Source organism: Stomoxys calcitrans, chromosome 2, assembly GCF_963082655.1.
Source record: "Stomoxys calcitrans chromosome 2, idStoCalc2.1, whole genome shotgun sequence".
Classification (NCBI taxonomy): Eukaryota; Metazoa; Arthropoda; class Insecta; order Diptera; family Muscidae; genus Stomoxys; species Stomoxys calcitrans.
In genome coordinates, this window is record NC_081553.1 from 194,930,681 (window position 1) to 194,954,824 (window position 24,144).

Genomic DNA, 24,144 nt, shown 5'->3' on the forward strand with positions numbered 1-24,144 from the left:
TGTATTTTTCCTTTTTGTGCTATTTCTTCATTCGCATTCTATGCTTCCTAATGCTTTGGCAACAAGAATATCAGCTTCAACGCCTGCTGAATGAGTTTTTGCAATGGAAGGCAGGCAGCATTAGAATGGAAACCATATCCGAGGAGAACAAAGTACCTGAATTGGAAATAAATGAAAAGAAATGTGTTGGGATTTTTTTCTTTGATTTGCTAGTTTGTATCAGACAGCTTTGTCAACGGGGGAAAAAAAAAGAAAACCATTAAAAGAGAAAATGCTTAGTCATATAAAATAAGTAAAAATGGCATTAAGTTAAGGCCGTGTCGCTACTAAGGGTTCATGGGGAAGAGTAAATAGAGAGTATATGTGCCTCATTTAACATTAAGGTCATGCATTTTGACATAGAAATGCATAAATCCATTCATCTTAAAAGGTCACTCACTATATTTAAATTCAATAAACTAAAATGTTCCCACTTTTGCCCAAAATCCTTTTATCCTTTAATATGACGTTTGAACTACTCAACTCTTTAACTTATACAGTGTGTACATTGAGTATTATACCCAATGTGCATGTCAATTTTTATGAATGCACCATGGTCCATTTGACGACTGGCTTTGTTGTAGACTTTTACATTCATTTGTTTCCATTTGCTTTTTGTTTCACTTAAATACCCCAACTCATCATTATCATCAGCGTCATCATCATTACCTTGCATTGTTTGGTGAGTTTTATCGTTGATATAACGCATGATTAAATCTTCTCTATAAAACGATTGTTTTTATTGTTAAACCCCCCAAATCTGACTCTCTATCACACCCTCTCCCTGTCTCTCTCTCTCTCTCTTTCTCTCCCTCTCTCTTCTACCTTTAGGCACCACAGCGTAATACCTTATTTCATAAAAATAACGTCCGTAATGCAGAGGATGACGAAGATAATGTCTGTCATGGATAATTGACTTAATGTCCGAGAGGCTTAATTGTAGCAGGAGAAACCGCAACAAGCAAACATTTGGCTTGGTAATACCCCGTATGATAATAAATAAAATTCAGTTAAGACAACAATGGACCAAAAATCAAAAGAAAGAGCATACGGATGATGACCAAGAGTGGTCGATGGATGCAATGAATTAAGTAGTCTTTATGTTTATAAGGAATCAAAGATAACGAAAAAATGGATACAAACACACAGTGGTTAACAATTAAACAAACCTTAGAAAAATGTCCTTAGCATTTGTCCTAGTGATGGAAGTAGTCAAAAAATTTAGATATTTGTAGAAATTTTGTGAGACGGCATACAAAATTTCGCTTTAATCGCGCCACCCATCTCCGAGATCTGGGGTTTTTAAAAATTATAGTTAGGGGGGAGGGTCCGTCCCAGAATCCGACCTAAATATAGTTCAGATCGGACTATATTTAGATATAGCTGCCATATAGACCGATCTGCCTATAAAGAGTCTGAAGCCCATAAAAGCATTTGAAACAGTGAGTTATTTTAAGCCTCCCGACATCTGACCTAAACATGGTTTAGATCGAACTATATTTGGATATAGCTGCCATATAGACCGATCTGCCGTTTATGGGTCTGGAACCTATAAAAGCTTTATTTTTTATCCGATTTCGCTGAAATTTTAAACAGTGAGTAGTTTTGGACCTCCCGACATCCGATTTAAATATAATTCAGATTAGACAATATTTAGATATAGCTCCCATATAGACCGATTTGCCGATAAAGGGTCTGAAGCCCATATAAACTTTATTTATTACCCGATTTCGCTGAATTTAGAAACAGTGAGTTATTTTAAGCTTCCCGACATCTGATTTAAATATGGATTAGAGCGGTCCATATTTAGATATAGCTGCCATATAGACCGATCTGCCGATAAGGGGTCTGAAGCCCATAAAAGTTTTATTTATTGTCCGATTTCGATGAAATTTGAAACAGAGAGTAGTTTTGGGCCTCCCGACATCTGATTTAAATATGGATTAGATCGGTCCATATTTAGATATAGCTGCCATATAGACCGATCTCCCGATAAAGGGTCTGAAGCCCATAAATGCTTTATTTTTTATCCGATTTCGATGAAATTTGAAACAGTGAGTTATTTTAAGCCTCCCAGAATCTAACTTAAATATAGTTCAGTTCGGACTATATTAAGATGTAGCTGTCATATAGACCGATCTGGCGATAAGGGGTCTAAACCCCATAAAAGCTTTTTTTATTACCCGATTTCACTCCCCGATATCGCTAAAATTTGAAACCTCCCGATATCCCATCTTGATATGATTCAGATCGGACTATATTTAGATATAGCTGCCATATAGACCGATCTGCCGATGAAGGGTCTGAAACCCATAAAAGCTGCATTTATTACCCGATTTCCCTGAAATTTAAATCAGTGAATTATTTCAATCCACCTGCCATCTGACCAAAATATGGTAAAGATTGGACTGTCATATAGACCGATATGCCGATTGAAGGTCTAAAGCTCATAAAACCTTCATTTATTACCCGATTTCGTTGTAATTTGAAATAGTGAGTTGTTTAAGCCTCCCGGCATCCGACCCAAATATGAGTTAGATCGGAATATATATATAGATAGCTGTCATATAGGCCGACTTTCCAATTTAAGGTATTAATCCCATAAAAAGCTGAGTTATTGTCTGAAAATGTTACCTATATGAGTTCTCTAGACCTGAATGAAATGTGATCGAGACCAGACCCTATTAATATATAACTACCGTCTGTCTGTCGAATGCACGCTAACTTCCGAAGGAGTAAAGCTAGCCGCTTGAAATTTTACACAAATACTTCTTATTAGTGTAGGTCGGTTGGTATTGTCAATGGGCCATATCGATCCATGTTTTGATATAGCTGCCATATAAACTGATCTTGGGTCTTGATTTCTTGAGCCTCTAGAGTGCGCAATTCTTATCCGATCGGAATGAAATTTTGCACGACGTGTTTTATTATGATATTCAACAACTGTGCCAAATATGGTTCAAATCTGTCCATAACCTTATATAGCTGCCATATAAACCGATCTTGGGTCTTGACTTCTTGAGCCTCTAGAGTGCGCAATTCTTATCCGATTGGAATGAAATTTTGCACGACGTGTTTTGTTATGATGTCCAACAACTGTGCCAAGTATGGTTTAAATCTGTCCATAACCTGATATAGCTGCCATATAAACCGATCTTGGGTCTTGACTTCTTCAGCCTCTAGAGGGAGCAATTCTTATCCGATTTGAATGAAATTTTGCACGACGTGTTTTGTTATGATATCCAACAACTGTGTCAAGTATGGTTCAAATCGGTCAATGACCCGATATAGCTGTCATATAAACCGATCTTGGGTCTTGACTTCTTCAGCCTCTAGAGTGCGCAATTCTTATCCGATTGGAGGGAAATTTTGCACTACGTGTTTTGTCATGATATCCAACAACTGTGTCAAGTATGGTTCAAATCGGTCAATGACCTGATATAGCTGTCATATAAACCGATCTTGGGTCTTGACTTCTTCAGCCTCTAGAGGGCGCAATTCTTATCCGATTTGAATGAATTTGTGCACGAAGTATTTTATTATGATGTTCAACAACTGTGCCAAGTATGGTTCAAATCGGTCAATGACCTGATATAGCTGTCATATAAACCGATCTTGGGTCTTGACTTCTTCAGCCTCTAGAGGGCGCAATTCTTATCCGAGTTGCCTGGAATTTTGTACGACGGATCCTCTCATGACCATCAACATACGTGTTTATTATGGTCTGAATTGGTCTATACAGCTCCCATATAAATCGATTTCTCTATTTTATTTTTTGAGCCCCCAAAGGGCGCAATTCTTATTCGAATAAGCTGACATTTTACACAGGTCTCCAACATATAATTTAATTGTGGTCCAAACCGGACCATATTTTGATATCGCTCTAATAGCAGAGAAAATCTTTTCTTATATCCTTTTTTGCCAAAGAAGAGATGCCGAGAAAAGAACTCGACAAATGCGATCCATTGTGGAGGGTATATAAGATTCGGCCCAGCCGAACTTAGAACGCTTTTACTTGTTTTCTTCTAACTTCTTTAAGAGCGAACACAATGGACCTAAGGTCTCTGATTGAATAGCAACCGAGGTTTCTAATCACTAGGCCTATATCAGTTCTTCGAAATAACTTGAACAACAAATTCTAGGTGATGAGCATCCAAAGTACTGCGATGGTATGTTACCGAAGTTTTAAATATTTTTTTTTTATATTAATTACATTTTTACTTCCTCAATTTATTAAACTTAGAACTGCATGACGCCAAACCATCAATTAACAACACAAACACTTTCTAAATAGGCATATATATAAACACATACATATGTACAGTAAATATGTACATAGGCAAATAAATAATGTTAATAATATGATTTATGATCTGAGGTATACACATTAGGCGACAAAATGGCAAATGGCTCTTAACAAAAGCCATAAATCTGGCTTTTCATAAATTCAACAACTTTTTGGTGTCACCCCAACTGCGTTACTCACCCCATCGTCGCGTATGACAATGGCAAATAAAGGAAAATGACGACATATGGTTTTTACTTCCACAACGCAATAGCGCATTACTACAAGGCACCCCACCAACTACTAGTGCCTGCTTACGGCTTACTTTTCTCTCGGAGAAGGAGGAATGGGGGGGTTTTGGGACAATAAATAAATATTTAATAAACCTATGTTGTTGTGAATTTGAATTGTGATAATAAATTTCACACTCACACAGAGATAATTTAAAAGCTCATAAATATCTCTATTGACACAAAAAAAGGGCATGTTTATAACTGCAATAGCTAATGTGGCAGCATTTTCTCAAAAAGAATTCCAAATAGCATTGTTAACATGCCAATTGTCATTAAATTGAAAACAAAGCAAAAGATTAATAACTTTTTTTTTTGTCCATTCCGTAACTGGGAATGAAGTGGGGAAACTCATATCCCTCATTACTTTCAGCCCCACTGGTGATTAAAATACACACCAACACACTGACACGTCCTTGACTTAGTTTTAGATGTGATGAAATGTTCTCTGCTATGCTTTGTTGCCATTAGCCTTGGGAAACTATTATTTGGAAATTATTTAAGCACACATTCAACCAAAAAAGTGACATCTAACAATAATGGTATCCAACTGTGGGGTCCCTCCCCCCCCACCTCCTCACCCAATACAGACAACATACAAACAAAAGGACTCAGAGACAACCACATGAGCGAAGAAAAAATATAAGAAGAGGAAAACAAACGAAATTGCAGCACTTTGTTGCAGACAAAACATACAAAACATAAAAGAAATTGATATGAATACAACAACAAAACCATGGTGGGTCCATAATAAATGATGCAGCATAAATATGTGCATATGTACGATGTACAAGGATCTGCTTGCTCCTTGCTGTCTTTGACTGTGTAAAATGTATGAAAAACAAAACAGAACACATGTAGGAGAATAAACAAATAGGGGGGGGGGGAAAAACACAAATAAAAACCAGAGTCATTGGTCGAATTTTACAAACCAATCACTATAGATGTGCCGTAAGGAACATAAGCAGAAATCGTTATAATCCTTCCAGGTTTTTGTAGCAGAAACCCTACTTAAGAAAATTAGTAAAAAATTTCACAGTGTTGGTTTATGAAAATCAAATGCATTTAATCAACAATGTATTCTAAACTTTATAAAGATATCGCTTATCCTTTGTCGCCACAGGCTTCAAATTACTCAAATGGTAACCCATAGATTCCTGCTGCCTTGATGTTCCCTTGTGGTTTTTGCTCGGATTGCCCAGGGAATGGGAGGCTTTAGTTGTTCAAGTTCTTCTGGTCAAGAGTATGTAGTTTTACTTTATTTTAGTATCCATTCCCTAGGGAATGGGTAGTTTAAGTTCACATGATCATTGGGAATGGGCAGTTTAAGTACCTTTTCCCTTGAAAATAGGTAGTTTTAGTATCCACTCCCTTGAAATGAGTAGCTTTAGTACACTTTCCTTTGAGGTGGGTAGTTTTAGAGTCCTTTACCTTGGGAATCGGTAGTTTTTGTAACCCTTTCAAATTACTCAACTGGTAACGCATAGACTCCTGCTGTCATGATGTTCCCTTGTGGTTTTAGATCCTATTGCCCAGAGAATGGGTGGTTTTAATAGTTTTAGTTCTTTTGGCCAAGAGTATGTAGTTGTACTACCTTTTAGTATCCATTCCCTTGGGAATGGGTAGTTTTATTTCGCATGATCATTGGGAATGGGTAGTTTTAACTCCCATGCCTCTTGAAAATGGGTAGTTTTAGCAGCTTTTTCCATGAAAATATGTAGTTTTAGTATCCATTCCCTTGAAATTAGTAGTTTTAGTACACTTTCCCTTGTAGTAGGTAGTTGTAGCGTCCTTTTACCTTGGGAATGGGTAGTTTTTGTGACTCTTTCCTTGTGAATAAGTAGTTTTTGTATCCTTTCGCTTGTAAATGGGAAGATTTAGTACGCCTTCTCATGGGAATGGATAGTCTTAGTACCCATTTTCTTAAAAAAAATTTAGTTTTAGTACTATTTCCCCAGCGAATGTGTAGTTTTAGTACTCATGCCCTTGGGAATTGGTAGTTTTAGTATCCATGTCCATGGAAATGGGTAGTTTGAGTAACCATTCCTTTGGGAATGGATAGTTTTATTAACCATGCCCGTAAGAATGCGTAGTTTTAGTACCCATGCCTTTGGGAATACCTAATTTTAGTACCCATGCCCTTGGGAATGGGTAGTTTTAGTATCCATGTCCTTGGGAGTGGGTAGTTTTAGTACCCATGCCGCTGGGAATGGGTAGTTTAAGTAACCATGCCCTTGGGAATGGGTAGTTAAAGTAACCATGGCCTTTGGAATTTGGTAGTTTTAGTAACTATGACCTCGGGAATGGGTGGTTTTAATACCCATGCCATAGAGAATGGATAGTTTTAGTACCCATGCCATAGGGAATGGGTAGCTTTAGTACCCGCCGCCTTGAGAATAGGTAGTTTTAGTACACCTGCTTTTGAGAATGGGTAGTTTTAGTACACATGCCCTTGCGAATGGATAGTTTTAGTACCATGATCTGGGGAATACATAGTTTTGGCACCCATGCTCTTGTGAATTAATCGTTTTAGTACCCATGTTTTTGAGAATGATAACTTTTAGTACCCATATCCATGAGATGGGAACGTTTTAGTATCCATGCCCTTGGGAATGGGTAGTTTTAGTACCCATACCATGGGGACTAGGTAATTTTAGTACTCATGCCATAGGGAATGGGTAGCTTTAATACCCGCCCCCTTGAGAATGCATAGTTTTTGTACCCATTACTTTGGGAATTGGGAATGGGTGGTTTTAGTACCCTTCTCTCGGGAATGGGTGGTTTTAGTACCCTTCTCTTGGAAATAGGTATTTTCAGTACACATTCCCTTGAAACGGGAAGTTTTAGTACCCTTATCTCTGAGAGTGAATAGTTTTAGTAATCATGCCCATGAGGTGCCTATGACGCTGAACGCCCGGGTTCAAATCATGGTGAGACAATCAAAAATTTTTTTTTTTCGGTGGTGGTTTTCCTCTCCTAGTGCTGATGACATCTGTGAGGTAATTTGCCATGTTAAAACTTCTCACCAAAAAAAGTTTCGCACACGCGACACGCCGTTTGGACTAGACTATAAACGGGAGGCCCCTTATTTTTGAGCTTAAATTGGAATCGGACCAAGGTCATTGAAATGGGAGAAGTTTGCCTCTGTTCCTAAATGAAATGGTCATGGAAATAGGTATTCTTAGTACACATTCCCTTGAAACGGGAAGTTTTAGTACCCTTATCTTTGAGAGTGAGTAGTTTTAGTAAACATGCCCTTGAGGTGCCTATGACGCTAAACGCCTGGGTTCAAATTATGGTGAGACAATCAAAAAAAAATTTTTTCGGTGGTGGTTTTCCTCTCCTAGTGCTGACGACATCTGTGAGGTAATTTGCCATGTTAAAACTTCTCACCAAAAAAGATTCGCACTGCTACACACCGTTTGGACTAGACTATAAACGGGAGGCCCCTTATTTTTGAGCTTAAATTGGAATCGGACCAAGGTCATTGAAATGGGAGAAGTTTGCCTCTGTTCCTAAATGAAATGGTCATGGAAATAGGTATTCTTAGTACACATTCCCTTGAAACGGGAAGTTTTAGTACCCTTATCTTTAGGAGTGAGTAGTTTTAGTAAACATGCCCTTGAGGTGCCTATGACGCTAAACGCCTGGGTTCAAATTATGGTGAGACAATCAAAAAAAAAATTTTTTCGGTGGTGGTTTTCCTCTCCTAGTGCTGACGACATCTGTGAGGTAATTTGCCATGTTAAAACTTCTCACCAAAAAAGATTCGCACTGCTACACACCGTTTGGACTAGACTATAAATAGGAGGCCCCTTATTTTTGAGCTTAAATTGGAATCGGACAAAGTTCATTGAAATGGGAGAAGTTTGCCTCTGTTCCGAAATGGAAAGTTCATGGGCATCCCTTGGGAATGGGTAAATTTAATACCCATGCCCTTGAGAAGGGATAGTTTTAGTACCCTTTCCCATATAAACGGTTTTAGTACCCATTCGCTTGGGGTTGGGTACTTTTAGTACCTTGGGCGCTGCATGATAGTTTCAGTACTCGTGCACTTGGGAATGGGTAGTTTTAGTACCCGTCCCCCAGGGAATAAGTAGTTTTAGCACCCTTCCCCCTGGGCATGGGTAGTTTTAGTACCCATTCCCCTGAGAATGGATACTTTTAGCATACTTTTCCCTGGAAATGGGTAGTTTTAGTACCCTTTCCCCAAGTAATGGGTAGTTTTAGTGTCCTCTCCCCTGGGAACGGGTAGATCTACAATAATACCCTTTCACCAGGAAATGGACAGATTTAGAACCCTTTCTCCTGCGAATGGATAGTTTTAGTACCCTTTGTTTGGGAATGGATAGTCTTAGAACACTTCTCCTAGAAATGGGCAGTTTTAGTACCATTTCCCATGGAAATGGGTAGATTTACTAACCTTTCCCCAGTAAATGGGTAGTTTTAGAACCCTTTCCCCTGGGAACGGGTAGATTTAGTACCCTTTCCCCTGTAAATGGGTAGATTTAGTACAATTTCCTCTGGAAATGGGGAGATTTAGTATCCTTTCCCCTTCGAATAGGCAGTTTTAGTACCCTATTTCTGAGAATGGGTAGTCTTTTTCCCTGGAAATGAGTAGTTTTAGTACCTTTTTTCCTGGGAATGTGTAGAATAATTCTAGTACCAGTTCCTGCGAATAAGTAATTCTAGTACCATTTTTTTTAGGAATGGGTAGTTTTAGTATCCTTTTCCCTAGGTATGGATAGTTTTAGTACCGTTTCCTCTGGGAATGGGTAGTTTTAGTACTCTCTCCCCTGTAAATGAATAGAAAACGGAAGATTTAGTACCCTTCCTCCTGGAAAAGGGTACATTTGGCACCCTTTTCCCTGCGAATGGGTAGTTTTAGTACCCTTTCCCCTGTAAATGGGTAGATTTAGTACAATTTCCCCTGGAAATGGGGAGATTTAGTATCCTTTCCTCTTCGAATGGGTAGTTTTAGTACCCTTTTCCTGAGAATGGGTAGCCTTAGAACACATTCCCTTGAGAATAGGTAATTTTGGTACCCTTTCCCATGGAAATGGGTAGATTTAGTACCCTTTCCCCTGAAAATGGGTAGATTTAGTACACTTTCCCCTGGGAATGTGTAGTTTGAGTACCCTTTCCTCTGGAAATGAGTATTTTTAGTACCCTTTCCCATAGGAATGGGTAGTTTTAGTAACTTTACCCCCGGTGGTCTTGGTACCCTTTCCCCTGGAAATGGGTAGTTTTAGTACCCTTTCCCATTGAAATGTGTAGTCTTCGTACCCTTTTCCCTGCGAATAAGTAGTTTTAGTACCCCTTTCTCTGCGAATAAATAGTTTTAGTATCCTTTTCCCTAGGTATGGATAGTTTTAGTACCGTTTCCCCTGGGAATGGGTAGTTTTAGTACCCTTTCCTCCTGCGAATGAGTACTTTTAGAACACTTTCCCCTCTTAATGGGTAGAGCACTTCACTTTCTCTTGGGAATAGGTAGTTTTGGTACCCTTTCCCCTGGAAATGGGTAGATTTAGTACTCTTTCCCCTGAAAATGGGTAGATTGAGTACTCTTTCCCCTGCAAATAAGTAGTTTTGGTACCCTATCCCCTGGGTATGGGAAGTTTTAGTACCCGTTCCCCTTAGAATGTACCCTTTTCCCTGCGAATAGGTAGTTTAAATACCCTCTCCCCTAGGACTGGGTAGCTTTGGTTCAAGTTCCCCTGGGATTGGGTAGAATTAGTAGCTTTACCCCTGGGAATGGGCAGTTTTAGTACTCATGGGTATTTTTAGTACTTTTTTTTTCTTGGGAACAACTAGATTTATTAACCTTTCCCTTGGGGTTGGGTAGTTTTAGTACAGCTTGCCGGAAATGGAAATGTGTAATTTTAGTAGCCTTATCATTAGGGTTGGGTAGTTTTAGTATCCCTTTCCTTGTGGTTTGCTAGTGTTAGTACCCTTTCCCTGGCGTTGGGTAGTTTAAGTACCCATAGCTTTGCAAATTGGTTGTTTAAGTTTTTTTTTCTATAGGGAATGGGTTGTTTGAATGGGTCTGTTTACTACCCACTATTTTTGAAATAGGTATTTTAAGTTCCAAAAGGAATGGGTAGTTTTAGTTACCATTACTTTGGGGTTGGATGTTAACGATTTTAACGGCAGGACACTTTTTGGTGAATTTAAGATGAAAACAAGTTTGAGCAGAAAGCCTACTGTAAAGAAAAATTTACTTGGAGTGTGAGTCCCTAGTTCAGACCTTGTGACGGAAGAGGGAAATGAAAACAAGTCATCCCGCGCCATGGACACTCCTCGTAGAACTTGATGCCAGCAACCCTTTCGATATCAGCTTAGGCATGTTACAAGTTTTTAAATAAGGATACGGAAGCAAAGAGAGTAAACAGCTACCAAGTGAATGCCGTCCTTGGAGACCATGCAGCTGTCAGGAAGTTGGACTCCGCAGACAAACCCGAATATTCTGACTCAACTACGTTCCGGAAGTTGCAGTCACTTCAATTCATATTCGTCTATGAGTGATGCTAGACGTGGGTCCCTCCTATAACCAGGATCCAAACAACACATGGTGTCTGCTTATCTGTCCCTTATTTGTGTTTTTCCCCTGTGGTGTATCAAATGCTATAACAACTTGAATATACCTCTAACTTTGAATGAGTATAAAAAATAAGACAAAGAAAAATAACCGAAACGAAAAGGAAAAACAAAAACAAATAACCCTTAGAAAAACGCTTGGCTTAAAGTAGAACGAGGTTCATCCAACACGGTAGCACAGCAGCCACAACGTTGTTTTTTAGAGCTGCTTACTGCCAGTGATGAGATGCATCTTGTTCAACACCAGCACACCACCACAAGAGTGCTATTGAGCTTTTAAGAGATTGTAGGAAAAAAAGAAAAGCCAAAAGAAATCCAAATGGGTGGCGTATGATGAACACAAATGGAGGGAAATAGTGCTGCTTCGGAATCCAGCTACCTGTGTGGCATTCCCATTTTCTTGTTGTTTTTTCGCCCAGGATCCCCACTTTGTCTACTCTCTATGAATTATGAATTCTGAAGTTCTTTTCGTTTGTTGCTCAAAAAACCAACTTAACTCCATAGAAACTGTGTGTAATGTCAAGTACCATATTTTCTAGAAAGATGTTTGCGAGTAGTAGTGTTTTGCTTCCCTCAGTTGAATGATGGAGTGCTATTTGCTGTTACGTGACATTTACTGTTGCATTGCAAAGCTTGTTTATTTTTCAATATGTCAGTTGATGTAAAAACGCAAAGACAAGTGGTAGATATCTATGAAAAGGGGTACAAATAAGATGTTTCCTGTATGATTAAGGGAATGTTAAAAAAAAATATAGTAAACAAAAAGCTGGGTTTTGGAAACTTGCAACTGATTACACCAGGGCGTATGATTGATAATGTTTGATAGACCACAAGGGCGTATGATTAACATCAGATAAATTATATGGTCACTCATAGTGCCACTAAAGAGTATAATTGATTTTGCTCAATGTTCAGGCAAAGCTAAGTTTAAATTCTTCAAAGACAAGATTTCTACAAAAACTAAGAGGAGGTGAGAAATTAAAAAAAAAAGGTGTGAGTCCCCAGATCAGACCTAGATACGATATAAGAAGATTTCGACAGGGGTATTTAGCCGGAGTCGTTAGTTAGGTTCGAAGTAGAAGATTGGTTCGGACTAAAAGATTGGTTCGTAGTCGAAGCAATGTCATTCAACTTCAAACCCTGCTAAAAAGTCCAACCATAACTTCGACTCCAAGTTCAAAACTTCGGCTTCAAAACATCGACTACGACTGACTTGGTTTGTCTATACGTTTGAGAAGAACTTCCAGAGAAACGTTCGCAATATCTCCCACCGTAAACCATAAAAACCCCACATAAATAAAGCAATAGCTTGATAGACCAATATAGCCAGCACTTTGCCTTTGTCCTTCAGACATAAGAGCAGCCGGGCCCTCGAATACACCCACGTACCATCTGCCCATGACCATCACCCAGTGATTAAGTGCCGTATATACGCCGCGAGTGAACCACGTAGCCTTTGTCCTTCCGACATAAGAGCCGCTGAGCCCGCGAATACATCCACGCGCCATCTATCGATAACCATCACCCCGTGATTTAGTGCCGTATCCAAGCCGTGAGTGAACCACGTCTCCAAGACCAACGTAAAGATAAAATTTCTAATAGAAATTGCCTTCGTCCTTCCGACAAAAGAGCCGCTGAGCCCGAGAATACACCCACGTGCCATCTGTCCATGACCATCACTCCGTGATTTAGTGCCGTGTCCAAGCCGTAAGTGAACCACGTAGCGAGCACCTCTCCTTTATCGATCCCACATAAGATCCGCTGACCCTACGAATACACCCACGCGCCATCTATCGATAACCATCACCCCGTGATCTAGAGTCGACACATGTAATGAGTGAACCATATCTCCGAGACCAACGTAGCACCACGCCTTTGTCCTTCAGACATCAGAGCCGATAAGCCCGCGTATACACCCACGTGCCATCTGTCCACGACCATCGCCCCGTAATTTAGTGCCATATCTACGCCGTTGGTGAACCACGTCTCCGAGACCAACGCAGCCAACATCTCAACTTTGTCTTTCAGACATAAGAACTGCTGGCCAACATAGCTAGAACCTAGCCTTTGTCGTTCCGACATAAGAGCCGCTGAGCCCGCAGATATACCTACGCGCTACCAATCGATAACCATCAACCCGTGATCTAGAGTCGACACATGTGGTGAGTGAACCATATCTCCGTACCAACGTAGCCAGCACTTCGTCTTTGCCCTTCAGACATAGGAGCCGCTGAGCCAGCGCATACAACCAAGTGCCATCAGCCTCCTACCATCACCTCGTGATTTAGTGCCGTATCCACGCCGTGAGTGGACCACGTCTCCAAGACCAACGTATCCAGTACCTCGCCTTTATCCTTCCGACATAAGAGCCCCTGAGCTCGCGAACACACCCACGCGCCATCTATCCATAACCATCGCCTCGTGATCTAGAGACGACCCACGTAGTGAGTGAACCACGTCTCCGAGACCAACCTAGTCAGCATCTCGCCTTTGGCCTTCGGACATAAGAGTCACTGAGCCAGCGCATACACCCATGTGCCATCAGCCTCCTACCATCACCTCGTGATTTAGTGCCGTATCCACGCCGTGAGTGCACAACGCCTCCGGGACCAAAATAGCCAGCACCTCGCCTTTGTCCTCCACACATAAGAGCTGCTGGCTAACGTAGCCAGCACCTCGCCTTTGTCCTTTCGACATAAGAGCCGTTGAGCCCGCGAATGCACCCACGTGTCATCTGTCCACGACCATCACTCCGTGATTCAGTGCCGTATCCTCGCCGTGAGTGGATCACGTCTCCAAGACCAACGTAGCCAGCTCCTCGCCTTCATCCTTTCGACATAAGAGCCGCTGAGCCCGCGAACACTCATTCGAGCCAAGTGTCTAGGTCTACATCCCCGTGAATGAATGCCGTGACCACGTCGTGAGTGAATCACATCACCGAGATCCACATAGTTAGCAACTCGACTTTGTCCTTCCGGCATGAGAGCCGCCGAGCCCGCGAACACGCACTCGTGACATTTGTTTAAGACCACTATCTCGTGATCTACAGTCGACCCACGACGTGAGTGAACCACGTCTCCAAGACCAAAGTAGACAGCACCTTGCCTTTGTCCTTCCGAAATAAAAGCGGCTAAACCTGAGAATAAACCCACGTGCCATCTATCCACGACCAACACCCCGTGATTTAAAATTGTATCCACGACGTGAGTGAATCACGTCTCCAAGACAAATGTAGCCAACACCTCACCCTTGACCTTCCGACATAAGAGCCGCGAGCTCAGCGGTGGCTACTTTGGTCGTGCCAAGAGTCTAGGTTCACATCCGCGTGAATTAGTGCCTTGATCACGTCGTGAGTGAATCACGTCACCGAGATCCACATAGCCAGCAACTCGCTTTTGTGCTTCCGACATGAGAGCCGCTGAGCCCGCATACACGCAATCGTGACATTTGTCTAAGACCGCTACCCCGTGACTGAGTGACGCATCCAAGCCGTGAGTGTATCACGTCTCCGAGGTGCCCACAGCCAGCACCCCGCCTTTTTGTCCTTCCAACATAAGGAGCCGCTGAGCCCTCAAACGCACACTCGTGCTATGGGCCTGCGACCGCCACACCGTGACTTGGTGCCATATCTACACCATGAGTGAATCACGTCTCCGGAATTGACATAGCCAGACCGCAGATCACCGACTAGAACTTAATTCTGACCCGATAACGCAAAGATCAAGTACTACTTACCAAAAAAAAACTATTGAAACATAAACATAAAAAACATGAAATATAAACAGCCGTTTCTCTCTCTAGGTAAACTCCCAGCAACCGGAGGTAAACTCGTCAATGCAAGTCAACATTTCTAAGAAATTGTCTCTACAAAATTTTTTTGAAATTTTCCCTTAAGACAAAATTTGAAAGAAATTTTCTCTAAAGACAAAACTTCTTAGAAATATTTTTGCTTAGAGAAAATTTCTTTCTTCTTTCCCTTAAGACTAAATTTGTAAGAAATTTTCTGTTAACACAACATTTCTAAGAAATTTTCGCTTGAAGCAAAGTTTCTCATAGAAATTGTCTCAAAAGACAGAAATACTAAGAAAATTTCTTTTAAGAAACTGACATTGTCGCCAGCAATAAAATTTAAAATTTTTATGGAAAATATTTTAATGGTTTTTCACAAACTTTGTTTTTCAATAAAGCTTCCTTTTTTTAAATTGTTATTCTGAAACTTTGATGCATTTCAAGACCCTAATTTGAATATCCAGCTGACCAAAAAAAAAATCTTACATTGCATTTACAATAAGTGAATGTGACTCGTGTATGTAAATCCATATCTCTGCTACTTTGGGTCAATTCTGATTGTCTTCTACTTTCCCCATTTCCATTTCCTGCCTTTTTCTCTCATTTCCAACCAACAATGCCATAATTCATGCATTCTCACTTTGAAAACGAAAAATTGCTAGCCCCTGGACATTTGCAATGGAATTCGGACAATTTTTCCAATATAAATGCAAATTATTGCTGGAATTTCATGGCAGTAGCTGGCAAGTTCTTGTGCAACCACAGCATGAAAGCATAAAACTCAAAGAAGAATTCCGCAAAGATTTTGCCACCAGAGAAGTTAAAAGCAGAGATAACATTTTTCTTGCAGTTCCAAGCAATGATTTCATGTCTGAAACCTTTTTTGCTTTTCCTTCCAAAATATAATTGCACCACCCGAGAGCTGTTTATTAGACTAATTTCCACACCTTGGTTAAATTCCATGAAAGTTAAATTTAATCACAAACTATGGCACATTTCTCTTGGCATCGCAGCTAGAAAACTATCTTTAAATCCCTTGGCATGAGGGCCATGCCAAGTCATTCATTCATTAGTGGAAAAACAACCAAACTTTGGCATCGTGTGCTGGCAAGGCAGGAAAGGCAAGGCAAGAGAGCAGGCTTTACATTGTTGTCATACCCATTTTGAGATGCGTCATCATATGGGACTATGAGTGCGGAAGAACACAGGCTGATGACTTTGCACCATCAGCTCTAATGAAAGGCGGTTAACTGGCAAACGTGACCATCATGTGGCATCCGCTGGTGTCCAGCGGTGTCTCCAATTGTTGGCTATATCTTCCTAACATTACCATCACTGTCATCATTATCACTATCATCATCATCATCATCCTCAGATGAGAACATATGCCACTAGCCTTTTAGTGTGAACAAGAAAATTCCTGTTGGTTTAATGCTTGTGGTTAATTGTTTGCGATCATTATCCAAGCAGCGGCAATCGCAATGGAAGCCCTGCCATGATATAAGCTGGAATTTCTCTCCCTGTCAGCCATTAGACGACAATTAAAATTAATGACCCTCTAATGAGGGAATATTTCACATACACTATTTAAGGATTTTCGAATATGTAATAAATGTTTATAAGGGTAATAAAATTTAGAGAGCATAAGTAGAGGACTTAAGTTATTACAAATAGTATAGCATACTTTAAGGAGAGTAAACAAATTTCAAATTTTCTAGAATTACAACATTTCAAGGCTTTTTTAAAGAGACTTAAAGCAATAAATATGATCTTATAACAGGTAATAAAGCAACTACCTTGGCAAAAAGGATGTCATCGTTTTGCTGAAAACACTGGAAAGACTGATTGACCTGAAGATGGGAGAGGGCTTGACGCCGGAAAACTTCAATGGAGCTCAACACGCATACCTCAAAGGCAGGTCGGTGGAGAAGGCCCTTCACGAGGTCGTACAGGAGGTCGAGACGTCTTGCCGACAGAAGAAATACACTTTGGGGGCCTTCTTGGATATTGGGGGGACCTTCAATAATGTGGAGATAGGATCGATAGTCGCCTCACTGTACCGCACGGGGATTCACCCCAGCGGACCAATAATATGGCAGTATTATTAATGCCAACCTGGGAGATAGTGTGGTCAGAAGGCGGGTGCCTAGAGGAACGCCCCAACGAGGGGTATTCTTGTCGATTCTATGGAACTTCGTGATTAAACAAATCCTGTTTAATCTCGGTGGGGATGACACGGGGATAATCGCTTATTCGGACAACGTACGCTGCTGGTCCGAGGAAGGATTTAGTCGTCGACCAGCGAGATGAAATCCTGTTGAATATCTGTGGAGATGACATGAGGAAAATCGTTTATTCGGACGACATCATGCTGCTGGTCCTAGGCAGGTTTCTGTTGACGATCAGCGAGATGAAATCCTCTTGAAACTTGGTGGGGATGACACGAGGATAATCGCTTATTCGGACAACGTATGCTTCAGGTCCAAGCAGGATTCTGTCTACGATCAGCGTTATCATGGAAGGGTAACTGAGGAGATTGTCGCGATGGGCTACTAGAAATGGTTTGAGGATAAGCCCAAGGAATAAGGAGCTGCTGCTCTTCACGCGTAGATATAAGATACCGGAGTTCAGACTCACGTCCTTGGACGGGATCACCCTGCGGCTGTCGAAGGACGCAAAGTACCTTGGCACAGTCCTGCGTTTGAAACTGTTATGAAAAAGGAATGCCGAGAAAAGAAGACGCAAGACACTGTGAGCTTTTTACTCTTGCAGGAGGATGTTCGGTAAGAAGTTGGCAGAAACCCCAATATGATTTATTGGATGTATACGGTCATCATGGGAGCAGTACTGACCTATGGAGCACTGGTATGGTGGAAGGCCGTGGAGAAGAGGACACATACGAGGGAGTTCGAGAAGGTCCAGAGACTGACCTGCTTCGGGGTCACAGGGTACTGAGATCCGCACCGCAGGCAGGCCTGGAAACGATGCTGGATATGCAGCCCATTGAGGCCTTTATTCGGAACTGCGCCGCCAAGGTCGCGCTTAGGCTGAGGGAGCTCGGCATGCTGAGGGATGACGGTTGCGACCACTGTTCGATTCTGGGTGTTATGGATGCGGAGGGTAGACTGAGGACCGACTACCTGGCACCAGTGCCGTCTGGGGTGAGGGCATTCGCGATTCGTTTTCCTGGGAGGGATGAATGGAAAGCGAATACTGTACTTGAGGAGAATAAGACCTGGATCTACACCGATGACTCCAAGATGGAGTCAGGGACTGGATTGGGGGTCTACTCGGAACTGCGCCGCCAAGGTCGAAGGAGGATGATTGCGGCCACTGTTCGATCCTGGGTGTTATGGATGCGGAGGGTAGACTGGGGAGTATCTCAGACTAACTGGCACCTGTGGTGAGGACATTCGCGATTCGTTTTCCTCTGAGACTGTCGGACAAGTGTACGGTCTTTCCGGCAGAGGTGTATGCCATTACAGTAGCAGCAAGAGAAATACTGGTAATGTACGTTCTTTCAGGCAGAGGTCTGTGTCATTACAGTATCCCTCAAAATTTAGGATTTATGTGGACAGTATGGCGGCGCTCAAGGCCTTGGGGTCGAGAATGGTGAGGTCGGGATGAGTAGCGGATTGTTTGGAGTCCCTGGATGGGCTCCGGGTCCACGATGTGACGCAGACATGGGTTCCTGCACATGAGGAGATTCCAGGGAATGAGAGGGCGGACCAGCCAGCTGTCTTGCGTACATACCATTTGTCGAGCTGTTGAACACAGTAGAGGGAGTGGCCAGAGCGGCGTCGGTGGCATGATGGGAATCGGTGGATGGTGGCCGGAATGCTAAGGCGCTCTGGCTTGTCATCGACCGGAGGAGGACGAGGTTGCTGGTGTTCGATAAAAAGTCGATAAGTACTTTCACATGAATCATAACCGGACGTTTTGCCGTAGGTCGCATGGGGCGAATGGTAATACCGCACAATGACTTTTACAGGAGTTGCCTCGATAAGGATGAGGAGGAGACTATCGAGCACTTACTATTTTCATTTCCGGGTCTGCAGGGACGTAGGCTCTCTGTTTTGGGGAGCCGTTTTTTTCTGCGGTTTGGGTGAACTTACGAATGTATCTCTAATAGGTCTCTTGAGATTTGTTGACGGAACAGCATGGTTCCGACGGTGAGTGCCATAAGCCATGGCGTATGTGCTTGCGTGGGGATGGGCGTTCTTCACCCCCACTCGGGTTCTCCATTCCACCTGTTTTTGTATCCGCCGCGATAGGATAAGGGGTATATTCATTTAGTCATTTCGGTCTCACATCTTTCTCTTCCCTTTCTTTCTAGGACACCACAATGCCAAAGGCCAAACTGGCCTTCGAGTGAACTCCAATATGGTGGGCAACCCACTCAACCTTACCTAACCTCGAAAAAGAAAATCTAACTTAGGTATTAGTTCATGCCCGTTATAGTGTCCCCACCTTACGTTTCTTAGGAAAATTATCTTTCGGTTTTTATGCCCCACAGACCCAGTGGCATTTAAACATTGAATATTCTCTCCTTTTGCGTCAATGACAACAAGTGTGCCGCTTCGGCATGTTGTGTTGGCATTCTAAAAATATTCAGAACTCTGTCCACTATGCCTGGCTGCTTGTTGTCTCCATGTCTCTCCATCTCAGATTCCTAGCATTGTTGATAGTAGCAGCAACCAACTACAATGCTCAACTGCTTGAAGCTATGGCAGAATCAACTCAACTATCAAGGAATGGCATTCGTATTATTTCTAAAGGCTGACATTTAAAACTAGCGCCAGTTTAGCGAGGCTCATAGTATGCCTTAGTATTTGGAACAAGGAAAAATTTGCCACCAACGTCCCTTCCCTGCTTACTTCCCCTCTGGCTAGCTATGTAATGTCTTCTTCATTGTAAATTACAATAAAAATGTAAATTATTGTATGCCAGAGCCTTTCTTCTACATCATCTTCTCGTTGGCCATAACTTTTCGAATGTTTTGAATGAAAGCAACAAAGAAGTTGTTTGGCTTTCATCTGTGTGGCGTTTTGGCATTTTACTGGTCCATTGTTGTTGCTGTTGTTGTTGTTGTTGCTCATCATTCCCTTTCTTAACTTTAGCACTTTTAATGAATTCGTCATGAATAATGAATCAGGATATACTTAAGAAGCCGTCTATTGGAGAGTAGACCAGTCAAAAATGGGCAATGTCGTCCGTTAGCGCTGGTAGACTCAATGATTGACTTGCAATAGGGTTGCCAATGGTTAATTGGATGGGGCCTATATTAACTTTGGTTTTATGCCATGTAGAAAAAACTCTTGTCATGAAAAACCTCGCAAGCAGAAAATGGTTTAAAGAAGTGAGATTTTTGTAGTATTTTTAGTAGCTGCGCCAATGAGTGGCTGACGACCAGAAGGCTTATGATTGGAATGATGAACTGTCGCCAGAAATATCAGAATGGGAGAAAATGCTGCTTTAGGTGCTTTGGAGCAGTACATCTACATCTACAATGGAAACAGATACGCCTGGGTGCAGCTACCTTACTTGAAATTGTTAAGCTGCTATTTCACCCCAAGTGACAGTATCGACGCCTTCGTGGAAAAACTTGATGAGATCGAAGACACAAGGCGAAGAATAGCAGCTGGCGATTTCAACACTCGAGCGGTAGAATGGGACATTCCAACAACCAACTCAAGAGTAAGACGAGTTTAGACATGGCCGCAAGAACTGGTTTACTCGTTGCAAGCGATCGGGGTGCGATGGAACTAAACCGGACTTCGGATTTGCGTCCGAGTAAATCATCGGAAAGATAACAGAGTGGAGTGTACAAGAAACTTTCACAGCAATCCCATGGCAGCCGGTTGAACGCACCGGATTGATCCGACGGAATCCTTCATCGGCAAGGGCTGACGCCTCAGTGTACATGTTCGTCCTTTTTTCGCCATGGGAGAGGCACATCCCAGAATGCCTTCTCGGCAGGCTTCTAGTCCGGGTGCCGGGTTTGAAACCAACCCCAGAGCCTGGTTCTGCTCGGTTTGCCAGAACCGACTCCATCATCGGTCGGTGTCGGTGAGGTGTAAGCAGTGCATGGATCTTGCTCTGGCCTTATATTACTGCTGGAGTCTATGCGAACATAGACAGCAGTTGGCACAAGCATCGTCGTCGTCTCCTTCTGTGTCCTCGTTGTCAGACTATGTGACCCCCCGACCTATCCCGTGCGGCAACAGCAGCATCCCAGCCCCAATATTGCCAGGCCAGTGCCGGGAAGTGTAATATTTTTGCAGCTAAACTGCAACGGACTCCGTGGCAAAATCGACGAGATTCTGAATTTTATGAGTCGGAAGAGCATATTGGTAGCAGCGATCCAGGAGACAAAGCTGACCAACACCTGAAGCTTGCACAGTTGTCACGGATGCAATGTGCTACGTAAGGATCGCTCAAGAAATGGAGGTGGGGGATTGGCCTTCGTAATACACCATCTCGCCTGCGACTGGCGCTAGTGACCCCAACATGGAGTACATGGAGATAGCAGTCAAATCCGGTACTGCTGAGATAGAGCTATACAACGTGTACATACCGCCGGTTGGTAGCTGTCTCCCAATTACTGGCCAAGCCTACAACGCCCACATAAGTGACTATCTGGCCATAATCGTCCGGTTCTAGGGGACTTTAATGCGCATCACATTTCGTGGCATTCTCCCCTAGGTAACGACCAGCGTGGCATAGATTTGGCAGAGCAGATTGAAGGCTCCACGTTTTGCACGGTGAATGGGGATGCCACCAAAAGGATTACGAGGAGGTGTAGCAGCCCGCCAGACATTTCCATTGCATCCCCTGATCTCCTGAGTGACGTATCCTGGCAAGACGTCATCCCTTTGAGGTCAGACCATCGACTAACCACCCGACTTCATAAAGTCTGAGCATCGGAGGTTTATCAATCAGAAGAAGGCCGATTGGGTCGGCATCAGTGAGTACACTAATCCCGCTTCAGTGAACTGGAACCCCCCTTCAGATGTGCTACTTGCCGAGAGGAAAATCCGAGACATCATTAACGCAGCAGCCGCTCGCTTATACCACCCAGTCCAATACCCCAAGTGCGGCCCAATTTTCCGGCGTAGGCAGTAGTACACGCAGCGTGATGGGATTCATTGTACCGACTCCACTAATCCCAGAATCGGCGAGCTCAATCTGGAAATAAACAGGGTAGTCAACGAACAAGGGCGAAATTTGTGGCTAGAACACTTCGAGTAATGTGACTTAGGCACCGGTTTAGGCAAGCTGTGGTCTACCGTTAAGTCACTCTCGAACTCCGGTAGACGGGATGACAGGACTTCAGTCACTTTTGGCGACGTAGTCGTGACTGATGCGAAGAGATGGGCCAGGTTGTTCAACCGTCAATTTATTGTGCATCCCGAGAGTGACAGGGCAAGGAAAGCCATTCGCCGTATCCGTGGTCTCCGAGCCGATGGACAGCCATCACAATTTACAGTGGGCGAAATTACGAATGTCATCCGTGGCGCCAAATCATCTAAGATGTGTCTGCACCCCAAGTGCTGCTGGCAAGCGACTTGAGGACCTTGTTACTATTTTTGACTTTAACATAAATTGCTGTGGCATATCGGGAGAATGTGTAAGAGCTGTTAAATGTGACGCCAAGTATTTTGGGCCACTCGATGGTCGGAATCATTTCTCCATCGACCATCACAGTCAACTCAGCATTCACCTCACGCATATTTGTAGTGAACATTGTAGCTGAAGATTTGGTGGCAGATATCTTCAGATTTCTTGCAGCGAATTATGAGGCAAGTTCGTTGAGGTAGAAGTTCAACCTATCACAGATGTCGAAAATGGGTGGGGGTCTGATGCCGTACAACCGTCCGCATATTAAACGATCTCTATGCCGTCTGGAGGTGGTGGAATGGAGGATATGTAGAGGTTAAACGGTGCCGGAGATATAATCCTCCCCTTGGTGAACTCCCTGTTTCACTCTACGTTGCTTCGACTTCTTATCCCTAAATTCCACAAATGACTGACGACCACACAGATAATTTGCGATCTCGCGTTTCAGGCCTGGCTGGAGGGACGTGTTGGCGATGTCCTCAAATAGTTTGGCATGGCTGACCGTGTCGAATGCCTTCGATAGATCCAGTGCCATGAGGACCGTCCTATCACATGGCCTAGGCAAACTAGGCTGATTGAAGCCATGGCAAATGTGTGCGGTGATGGCATGCAAAGCTGTTGTTGTGCTATGCAATCTTCGAAAGCCATGCTGATGATCGACGAATGGAAATTCTCCTACAAGATTCGGGAGAAGTAATGCCTCAAGCGTCTTTGCTATTGGTGAGAGAAGGGAGATCGGTTTGTACGACCCCCCAAACTCGGCTCCTTTGCAGGCTCCAGTAGCGGGAAAGAAAGAAAAGTGGGAGAAATTAAGAGAAGACCTTAACCGAAGCCCTTGGAAAAACTTGGCATATGGAACCCAACAGCGGCGATGGATGAAAGAACAATGGAAAATAAAGTGCACACACTTTTCCCCCCATACGACAGTAGAGAAGATGATGTTTATCAAGAGCCCACTGACAACATAAAGCCCGTTTACGATAAAGAAGCTACGGAATGCAGCCTGCAGCTTTCAAAGCAGAAAAGCCCCCGGTCCCTTTGGAACACCAGCCGAGGTCATCAGGCAGATTGCTGAAAGCAAACCGGAATTTCTTCTAAGAATGATTAACCAGTGCCTATTTGAAGGCGTTTTTCCAGTTTAAAATGGCTGTATCGCCTAACTATGGGTCCCTGGGGGCAAGTGTGCCTTTATTCGTGACTCGTTCCGTATTTATTCGAAAATCCATCAAAAATTTAATTTTTACTTAGAAAAGTGGCTGTATCTCCTAAACTATGCTTCCTAGAGGGAAATGGGCCTTAAGTCGTGACTCATTCATTTTCAGCAAACAACAGACTTTCTAGCGGTCAGCCTGCTATTCTGAAATAGCAAACATATTGCTATAACAGCAGAAATTCCGCTACAATAGCAGCAAACTTAACTACTGACAGACAGCAGACAGTGTTTGCTATTTTTAGCAAACGTTTTTCTTTTCAGCCTTGGTGGGAAGCCATAGTTTATTTCCTGCCAAAATATATGGGGGTTTT

The 24,144-nt window shown here is 42.7% G+C and overlaps 1 protein-coding gene across 6 annotated transcripts in view; it reads right to left on the reverse strand.

The window, feature by feature from the left end:
- Positions 1-24,144, reverse strand: part of LOC106086560 (heparan-sulfate 6-O-sulfotransferase 2) — a 425,451-nt gene that overhangs the window by 131,675 nt on the left and 269,632 nt on the right. The window lies entirely within an intron of this gene.